Here is a 9,155-nt window from a genome sequence, read left to right as displayed (position 1 = left end):
AATAGCCTCTGGTTTGTAAGAAAAGTGAAGCAAAAGCATAAAAAGGCTGGTCAGAGATGTTACATAAGCATGCTGCTCTTAGCTAGTGTCAGGGCCACTCTGTGTGACTTCTCCCTTTTTCCCTTTCCCTTCTCCTGCTGAAAGAGAATAGCAGGCCTGAGGGGTGGAGACTCACTGCTCTCAGCCCATTTGGAGAAAAGCTGCAAGGTACCGCGAGTAGAAAAGAGGCCAGAGAAAAGAAAAGCACTTTAGCCCCCTAGTGAGGAGATGGCGAGAGGAGCGCAGGCACTCATGCTAATGTCACATTACTCACAGAAGACAAATGGAGTCTGGCAGTGCACTCTACTGGGGCTGAGAGGACAGAGAAACAGCCAGAGGAAGGTTGAGGCAATCTGAAATTCCTTCCAGGGCTTTCGTCACTGGACGCTGTGATCCGATTTGAGAGCCTCTTTGGCAAGAGGAATGACCCTTGACAGTTACAGATTATTTAAACTTCTCTGTGCGTTTATGGGTGTGTGTGGGGGGGGGGGCCCATTTTAAGCAGACAACAGCAGACAGGTCAGAGCTTAAACAGTTTACTGCAGAGGACTGACATAAACTTAATGTTGTGGGCTTTTCATGCCTCTGTCTGACTTTTTACATTGAACATGGAGCACCCAGAGGAATCCCACGTGGACATGTGGAGAACACACCAAACTTCTCACAGACAGTAAGCCAGAGAGGGACTCGAACCCGGGAGCGGTGTGACTGCGACACTACCTGCTGCACCACTGTGCCACCCAACTTGCCTATTCAGTATTATTTAATAACTCACTGTTTTATTCCTTAATGAGTATCAAATGCTAGTGATCTGCTCGCTCTCACAATGGACTATCAATAGATGAGCTTTGTTGGAGAGTTTGTTAGGTTAATAAAAACAACTGCAAAACTGATTTTCACTTATGACAAGCTCCCAGATCTTCTCATTATCACATTTTAAATACTAATTTATGAATATGATGTATTTTTGTTATGCTGATTTTGCTTTTCTAAAAGTGTTTTTAAAACACTGTCCACTCACTGTCTAATATAAACTAATATAAACTTCTGTCAGGTTGGCCCATATTGTACATTCTTAAAAAGGAAGTTGTTCTTCTGTGGCATTGCTCAAAGAACCTTTTGTAGCACCTTTATTTTGAAGCATGTAGATGTAACGTCAGAGACAGTAGCTCATCTATTGCTGCAGTTTGTGTTGGTCGCCCTCTTGACAATCAGTGGTTACTAGTTGCTGCTATCTGGGAAATTTTGAGTTGGTGGACTGTTCTCTGTCCTGCAGAGATACAGCGGGGTTTAAAAATTCTGACAGAACTACAGTTATTGTTTTGGCTGATTGGATTGTGGCTGTATATATGTGTATGTACAGTATACATGTATCTTTTGATGGATGGCTGGAAAATAAGTGGTAATAAAATCATCTTTGCACTTCAAACTGACACATTTCTCAAACCTTATCAAGTGTGTAGACATACAAAAGACATGGAACTGTACAATGTGTGACTTCTTTGAAAGTCAATCCACTCACTCTACGTGGCTTCAGTATGGTATGAGGGAGATTACCTACTTTTTATGAAGTAATAACCTTATATAAAAGCCTATGCTGAGTGACTGTACACATTTCTTGCACAATTATTACAATTAGAATTGCAATTACAACTAAAATGACATTTTCATTTTCAGGCAGCACATCAGTCTGAAAGTCTGGTTCATCTTTATAATTGAGATCATTTCATTATGGACTTAATCCCTGTCAAAAATCCATCAGTCCTGGGCTGTTACTGAGGACCTCTAAATGGAGCTAAATGGTATAAGGACAAATATTATAAGAGCACGGGCAGCACGGTGGCGCAGCAGGTAGTGTCGCAGTCACACAGCTCCAGGGAACTGGAGGTTGTGGGTTCGATTCCCGCTCCGGGTGACTGTCTGTGAGGAGTTGGTGTGTTCTCCCCGTGTCCGCGTGGGTTTCCTCCGGGTGCTCCGGTTTCCTCCCACAGTCCAAAAACACACGTTGCAGGTGGATTGGCGACTCGAAAGTGTCCGTAGGTGTGAGTGTGTGAGTGAATGTGTGTATGTCTGTGTTGCCCTGTGAAGGACTGGCGTCCCCTCCAGGGTGTATTCCCGCCTTGCGCCCAATGATTCCAGGTAGGCTCTGGACCCACCGCGACCCTAAATTGGATAAGCGGTTACAGATAATGGATGGATGGATTATAAGAACACAGTAATATAGATTTTCTGATATCTAAAAACGTTAGGTTATGCATATAACCACTGTTCCCTGAAGAAGAGGAACGAGGTACAACACAAGCTGTATGGGATATTATGCCTCTTCCATATCTGGCTGAAGACACCTCTAATCACGCCTGTAAGGCAGATGACGCATAGTGACGAGGGTAGGTGGGCCCGCCCCTCACCTATAACCTCTGGACACTAGCGTCTCTCTTCAGTTCAAGATGCTGATCTTCACCGAGCTAATAGTGAAGCGGGGCAGCCCGTGTTGTACCTCGTTCCTCTTCTTCAGGGAACAGTGGTTATATGCATAACCTAACGTTCCCTATCAGTCGATTCACTCGGTACAACACAAGCTGTATGGGATCTAAATTCACGCCCCGAGAAACAGACACCGAACCAAGAAAGCAGCCTAGTGCATGTTAGACCCTATAGAAAGGACAGCATGAGCTACTGAAGGGGCCAGCACATCCAGGCGATAAAAACGAACAAATGTATGAGGTGATGCCCAGCTAGCAGCGGCACAGATGTCTCCAACTGGGACACCCTTAAAAAGAGCCCAGGATGTAGCTATTCCTCTTGTGGAATGAGCCCTCACCCCCTCTGGTAAATCCATACCTTTGCTGCTGTAAGCTATAGAAATAGCTTCTAAAACCCAGTGAGAGAGACGTTGTTTAGACAAAGCCCTGCCACGAACTGGTTTAGCAAAACAGACGAAAAGCTGGTCACACCTACGGAAATCCTGAGTACGATTAATGTATGTGCGCAGTGCCCGCACGGGGCAGAGCATGTGTAGTCTTTGCTGCACCTCAGATGTAAATGGAGGAGGAGAGAAAGAATTTAACTCAAAAGCCAGTGAGCTATAAGACATAGGCAACACCTTTGGCACATATGTTGCATTAGGACACAGAGTCACCTTAGTGTCCCCTGGTGCAAACTGGGTACAAGAAGGGTGCACTGACAGTGCGTGGAGGTCACCCACCCGTTTTGCAGATGCTAAAGCTAGGAGTAGAGCAGTCTTATATGAAACGAACTTGATGTCCACAGACTCCAGTGGCTCAAAGGGAGGTGCACATAGTGCACCAAGTACCATACACAGGTCCCAGGGAGGAACAGTGGGCCTAAATACAGGCTTTAGGCGCCTCACTCCCTTCATGAAACGTGTGGTTAGGGGGTGTGCTCCTGGTGACAACCCACCAAAGCCCTCATGACAGGCTGATATAGCTGCCAGATAGACTTTTATTGTTGAAAAAGAGAGCCCTCGTTCAAATAACTCCTGAAGGAAAGTTAAAATATCAACAATGGAACATTGGAAAGGGACCAATTCCCTCTCCTGACACCAAAGCTCAAATGCATGCCATTTAAATGCATACAGACCTCTTGTAGAGGCTGCTCTTGCACTCTGAATAGTGGCAACTACATTGGAGGGTAAGCCACGAGCCATTAACATTGACCTTTCAGTGGGTAAGCGTGGAGACACCACAACTCCGGTCGAGGGTGAACTATTTCTCCACCTGCCTGAGACAGGAGGTTCTTGTGAAGAGGGAGAGGCCAAGGGTCCCCTGCAAGAAGACTGATTATCTCTGCGTACCATGGTTTCGATGGCCAGCAGGGGGCTACCAGAATTAGGGAAAGGTTTCCCTGGCGCACCCTCTCCAGTGTTGGCAATATAAGAGCTACTGGAGGAAACGCATAGAGAAGAGTGTTGGGCCACGGGTGTGCCAGCGCATCCACTCCCAGGGGTGCGCTGTGGTCCGTTAGAGAGAAAAACAGAGGACAATGCGCGTTTTCTCTGGATGCGAAGAGATCTACGTTGGCCCTGCCAAACCGATCCCATATCTGCATTGCCACCAGAGGACTGATTCTCCATTCCCGTGCTGAAGGGCCCCCTCTGGACAGGAGGTCTGCCCCCAGGTTCAGGTGACCTGGTATATGCGTCGCCCTGAGTGACAGAAGGTGGAGACTGCTCCACAACAGAAGGGTCTGGGACAGCTTCAACAGAGGAAGGGAACGTGTCCCCCCTTGCCTGTTTATATAAGACACCACAGTGGTGTTGTCTGTCCTGACCAGGACATGCTGCCCACACAGAACGGGGAGAAAGTGCTTTAAGGCTAGATGAACCGCCAGTAGCTCCAAGCAATTGATGTGATGTGAGCGTTGAGCCAGAGACCACGCCCCCTTCACCGCAACCTGGTTGCACACTGCCCCCCAACCCGTTAGGGACGCGTCCGTCGACACCACTTTGCGAAACAGAACTCTGCCTATCGGCGAGCCCTGACACAATAGGCGGGACTCCCTCCAAGGGGACAACGCTGTCATGCATGCTCTTGTCACAACTATTCTTTTCCCCAATTGACGCGAGGCAATCAAGCGATGGAATAAGAGCCAGCGCTGAAATGCCCGCATTAGAAGTAAACCTAGCGGAACTACCGCTATTGCAGAAGCCATCTGGCCCAACAGCTGGAGAAACTGGCGGACGCGCAGTTTGTGTCCCAGCTGAAACTGAGCGAGGCCGTCGCGAAGCGCACATATTCTGCGCTCTGACAGACATGCTCGGCCGGAGAGCGAGCATATTTCTAACCCCAGAAAAGAAAGTTTCTGACTTTTTTTCTTCTTTAAATTGACCGATAAGCCCAGCCGCTTCAAATGAGAAAGCACAGCGTTTGTATCTGTCCGAGCTTTCACTTTCGACCGTGCTATTATAGCGAGGTCGTCCAAATACGTCCAGCGGGGCGAGAGCTGCTTCCATACACTTCGTAAAAGTGCGAGGAGCTAGAGAAAGCCCGAACGGGAGAACGAGCCACTCGTACGCCACTCCCTCGAATGCAAACCTCAGATACTTTCTGTGATCTGGATGGATTGCTATATGAAAATATGCGTCTGTGAGATCTATGGACGTGAACCAGTCCCCCGGGCCAATCGAGCGAAGGAACTGGCGCAGAGTTAGCATTTTGAAAGTGAAGACTCTCAAATGCTTGTTTAGCACTCTCAGATCCAAAATTGGACGAGCCCCTCCGTCCTTTTTCGGCACAACAAAGTAACGGCTGTACCAGCCCTTTCGTGATTCGGTCTGAGGCACCACTCTTATTGCCTCTTTGCTGAGGAGATTTCTTATCTCCTCCTTGAGCACCGCTGCAGCACTGCCCGATACTCGGGTGAACACCACGCTGGAAAAGCGGGGAGGGGGAATTCGGAATTGTAAACGGTACCCTACACACACTGTCCTTTCTACCCAAGGAGAGACTGCGCATGCGCGCCACTCTGCTGCATGCGCTGCGAGTCGGCCGTGATAACAGCCTGTTTGTGGGGAAATGAGGCCCTCCTGTGGCTGAGCTGGGGAGCGTACAGAATGCTTCCTCAGGCTCACTAACGCCAGATCGTTTATTGTTTTGCTTGAAACAGACACCTTTATTTCCTGATGTACAAAATGAGACTTTATTAAGGCACATCGAGGAACATAATGCTCTTTTATTGCACCCAAACTGGGGGCTTGTAAACACTGTGGGAAACCCACCCACCCCTGAGAACTGGGAAAGAATTGAGGGGATGTTTGTGCACACGTGTCTGGGCAGAACAGGTGCTTTGTGAACAATACTGGGGTAGAACGTGTCCTTTTTGGACTGGGCCCCGGTACGGGAGAAGGGTGGCACCTCTTGAGGGGCCTGAGGGGAGAGGCTGCGGTGTCTCCGAGCCTCGGAGACCTCTCCCACACTGAACTGAAGGTTAGGATGAATTAGGCTTCTTCCTCCTCACCGCTGAATCCTTCAGAGGTCCAGGTGGGGGACCCCTGCTCCAGGCGGAGTGCCGCGGGGCCTGTTTTTGTGGTTGCTGCTTAGGAGGGGGGTTCCCCGGAAGAACTGCCGGTGCAGACCTCTTTACAGCGAGAAATGGAGTGGCAGGCTTACGAGCGACCCACGCTGGCTTCTGCTTAGCCTCCCTTCTTGGCAGAATAGAGCGCAGTGCCTCTGTCTGCTTTTTCCTGATCTCAAATTTAGCCTGAATGGCTTCGAGAGAGTGACCAAACAAACCTGCAGATGAAACGGGTTCGTCCAAATAGGACACTCGGTCTCTTTCCGACATATCGGACATAGTCAGCCACAAGTGGCGCTGAGCCACCACCGTTGACGCCATTCCTCTGCCCAGCGACAGTGCAGCGCAGCGGGACATGCGCAGGATGTAATCTGAGGCAATTCTGACCTCGTTAAGCAAGGCGGTTAAAGGGCTCTCCGCCGGCAGTTGCTCTCCGAGCTCGGCCAGACACATCGCCTGATATGTTTGGAGAAGAGTGACCGAATTCATAGCCCTAGCTGTGCCTGCCTGAGCGCGGTAAACTTTATCCAGCTGCAAGGAGGAAAAACGGCAGGGCTTAGAGGGAAGCACGGCTGGTCCTGCTACCCCTAGGTTGTGTGATGGGGCGAGATAAGCTGCTAATGACGGCTCCATGGGAGGGGGGTTCAGCAGACCTGTCTCATCCGCCCCCTCTATGTCGAGAAATGGCGCGAAACCCGGAACCGCCGTACGGGTCGACAGTGGTTTAGCCCATGAGGACTTTAGCTCGGCGATGAAGTCCGGAAACAGCGGGAGACGGTGTTTCACCGCTGTCGGGACCGGGGGAAGGAAAAACCCAGAGAATCTCGTAGCCGCTTTGGTTGTGTGAGGAGCGGGCCACTGGACGTCCAGTTTCTGAGCAGCACGGCGATAAAGGGAGATAAAGGACGTGTCCGCCTCGTCCTGTTTCCCCCCTGAAGCCGCTGCAACGAGAGGAGCCGGAAGGTCCTCCTGCTCGTCCTCGGAGAGACCGTGCTCATCTAACCCGAGATCGAAAGGGTCGTCGTCCTCTAGTTCAGCTGCGGGCTCGGGGATCCGGGGCTTCATTAGGAGAGCAGGTGACTGCGAACCCATTTCACACACGTCCCCCAGACTCTCCATGTGCTCAGCCCAATTAATACACGGCTCACCCACTGACTCAGCCTCTTCAGCGTCCGAGTGAGAAGGCTCACCTTGTTCGGAAAACAGGGGATGCTCACGGTCCAACGCTGCTTGTCCGAGAATTTTTTCAACAAACGACACCCTGCGCTCCAGGGTAGAACGTCTGAGCCGGTGACAGAACTCGCACGCCTCAGGCTGCAGTAAGGCCCTCCTAGCATGAACGATTCCCAGGCAAACTGGGCACGCATCATGTAGGTCCTTCTCATGAATAGCGAACCCACACCCTTGAGGACAAGGGCGGGGGACTTTCCTGCCATGGCGGGTAGCTGCTTGCGAGCTCATTTAGATAGCCGTTAGCAAAACTAAACGGGCTAGCACCGAGACTAGGCAAAGCGAGCTCAAAAGAAGAATGCAAAAGACGTTCCAAAACAGCGCTCCGCGGAAAGACGACTCACCAACGTGAGGTTGTTGCCGTTCTTTCCTATTGGAACAGTAAGCTATTTGTAGTGTCTTTGCTAAGGAAAAGAGCTAACTAGCTAGCTAGATTAGCAGAGAAGTGTAAGGTGTTCTTAGCGAGGTGAAGAGCATAAGAACTGAAGAGAGACGCTAGTGTCCAGAGGTTATAGGTGAGGGGCGGGCCCACCTACCCTCGTCACTATGCGTCATCTGCCTTACAGGCGTGATTAGAGGTGTCTTCAGCCAGATATGGAAGAGGCATAATATCCCATACAGCTTGTGTTGTACCGAGTGAATCGACTGATAGGGAACCCTGTTTCCAGAATGTAATAATGCACAGATCATTTAAACATTATATTTCTTTGAAAACAGTGAAAAGACAACATCTTAAATATTCAAACTGAGAACTTCTAATGCTTTTTTTGGAAAAAAAAAAGTTTGTCTATTTTAAATTTGATGCCAGCAACACGTTCCAAAAAAAAAAGTGGGACAGAAACATTTCAAAATCCGCTGACTGCAAACACAATTCATTACTGCGTCCACAATGTGCAAAGAAGAAACTATTATATAAGCAGGATCCCAAAATACTGCCAGCTTCTCTGGGCCTGAGCTCTTTTAAGATGGACTGAGACCAAGTTGAAACTGTCCTGTCGTCAGTCAAAAAAATTATTACATTTCTTATAAGCACACAGTTCAAAAGGCCATATCCGTGATGATATGGGGGTGTGTTAGTGGACATGGCATGGGTGACCTGCACATCTGTGACAGCACCATTAATGCTGAACTATATATATACAGATTTGTTGCAACATGCAGTCATCTAGACAATGTCTTTTTCAGGGAATGCCTGACTTATTTACTGACTTACCAAGATGATGCTACTCAGTATTCAGCTTGAATTACAACAGCAATGTCCTGTAGGTGCTAAACATTTTCAGACCCACTGGAAATATAAGTATGAAACAGAATAAAATAATATAACAGGGAGAAGAAGTATTGAGCAGCTGAAATCCTATAACAAACAAGAATGGGACCACATTTCCCTTTCCAAACTAGTTCCCAAACATTTACAGAGTGTTGTTAAAAGAAGGGGTGAAGCAAACATACCACTGTCCCAACTTTTTTGGAATGTGTTGCTGGCTTCAATTTTTTTTTTATTTTTTGAACAGATAAGCAAATTAACTTAGGTTCAACATTCAAAGTATTGTATTTGTACTCTTCAGTGTAATATAGAGCTTTCTTTCACATTTTTCCCAGTGCCACAACTTCTGAATATATATATATATTATTTACCAGATCATATATATCTCAGCGTCTCACCAAGCTTCCGTTTCTCATCTTGCACTGTACATTGCTTGTCCAATTAGATCAATGATGAGTCACCGCATCATTCCGGCAGAAGTTTGCTAAAGTGAGCCCTATAAATACTAGCTTTTATTCATCTGCACAGTGCTCATTAACATCTGTTTACCAAGCTGCTCAGCCTAGAGGGATAATAAACCTATGAT

General features: G+C 48.2%; 1 pseudogene; it reads right to left on the bottom strand.

The window, feature by feature from the left end:
* Positions 1–3,705: 3,705 nt before the first annotated feature.
* On the bottom strand, positions 3,706–7,533 carry LOC136695027 (uncharacterized; annotated as a pseudogene).
* Between the last annotated feature and the right edge of the window lie 1,622 nt (positions 7,534–9,155).

This window comes from Hoplias malabaricus, chromosome 4 (genome assembly GCF_029633855.1).
Source record: "Hoplias malabaricus isolate fHopMal1 chromosome 4, fHopMal1.hap1, whole genome shotgun sequence".
NCBI lineage: Eukaryota > Metazoa > Chordata > Actinopteri > Characiformes > Erythrinidae > Hoplias > Hoplias malabaricus.
This window is presented reverse-complemented; position numbering and strand designations above follow the sequence as displayed.